This window comes from Saccopteryx leptura, chromosome 2, assembly GCF_036850995.1.
Source record: "Saccopteryx leptura isolate mSacLep1 chromosome 2, mSacLep1_pri_phased_curated, whole genome shotgun sequence".
NCBI lineage: Eukaryota > Metazoa > Chordata > Mammalia > Chiroptera > Emballonuridae > Saccopteryx > Saccopteryx leptura.
In genome coordinates this window covers 128326591-128327851 of record NC_089504.1, presented here as the reverse complement: position 1 = coordinate 128327851, position 1261 = coordinate 128326591, and the positions used below count along the sequence as shown (strand labels likewise).

General features: G+C 46.9%; 1 pseudogene; it reads right to left on the bottom strand.

Moving 5' to 3' along the window:
• Window positions 1-249: 249 nt before the first annotated feature.
• On the bottom strand, window positions 250-834 carry LOC136393119 (ras-related C3 botulinum toxin substrate 1 pseudogene; annotated as a pseudogene).
• Window positions 835-1261: the final 427 nt, after the last annotated feature.

The window sequence follows — 1261 nt, the reverse complement described above, 5'->3', positions numbered from 1 at the left end:
GGGCTTTTCAAAAATAAGGTTTTAAGAAAGCTTGTCATTTTAGGGCTAAATTTTCAATAGAATGTGAAAATTTGAACTCTTCATACAAAATCTAAAAATTACTGATTGGTTTAAAATGGTTATATGGAAAAAAATGAATCTGTAACAAAAACTTGGCATTGAGTGCGAGGGCTCCATTGTTTTTGAGCAAAGTGTACAAAGGTTGGGGGGGGGGGTGTACAGGGCAGCAGGGAAGAGGGGCCCAGACATTTACAACAGTAGGCATTTTCTCTTCTTCTTGACAGGAGGTGGGCAGAGAACAGCTCAAACAGCGTCATCAAACACTGCTTTGAGCCCTTGCTGAGTGAGAGTTGAGCATTCCAGCTATTTTATAGCACCGTTCTCCCTAGCGATGGCTAAGCCCTGCGGGTAGGTGATGGGTGTCAGCTTCTTCTTCAGTTTCTCAGTCATGTCTTTGTCATCTCTAAGATCAAACGTAGTCCCCATGAGGGTTATGGGAGTGTTGGGACAATGGTGTCGCACGTCAAAATACCACTTTACAGGAACATTTTTAAATGACGCAGGACTCACAAGAGAAAAGCAAATTAAGAATTCAACTGTCTGCAGATAGGAGAGGGGACGTAGCCTGTGATAATCTTGGCCAGCAGTATCCCATAAGCCCAGATTCACCGGTTTTCCATCTACCATAACATTAGCAGAATAGTTGTCAAAGACAGTGGGGGAATATTCTCCAGAAAAATGCATTGGTTATATAACTAATCAGTAGGCAAGTTTTACCTACAGACCCGTCTCCCACCACCACACACTTGATGGCCTGCATCTAGGCCGTTCAGGCGGCCGGGCATTCAGGCGAGAAGCGGCTGGCTCTGGGCGCGGCAGGCGGGCGGGCGCGAGGCTGCGGGCGGCAGAGCGCGGGCTGCCAGGCCGCTGTCCACGCCGCCTCGCCCTCGGCCAGCCGAAAGCTCAAACCCAGCAGCAGCAGCCACCACCCAAAGCTGGTTCTCTCCCTGCATCATTTTGACTTCTGTTGTGCATGTCCAAAAGTTCTTTTGGGTCTTCTGGTTTCTATTGCACGTGTGCACAGCAGAATTTCTCCTGCTCCAAGTGGTCCCCTGAAGAGCCTATGAATGCTGCAACCTCCTAGTAAAGCAGGCTTATTATCCAATCAACTCCCTAGTTTATTATGCTTAATAATATCTGATTCCCCTTTCTCCCTTCCTTTATTAATATCCAGCTACCTTTATAGATAGATAGATGATAG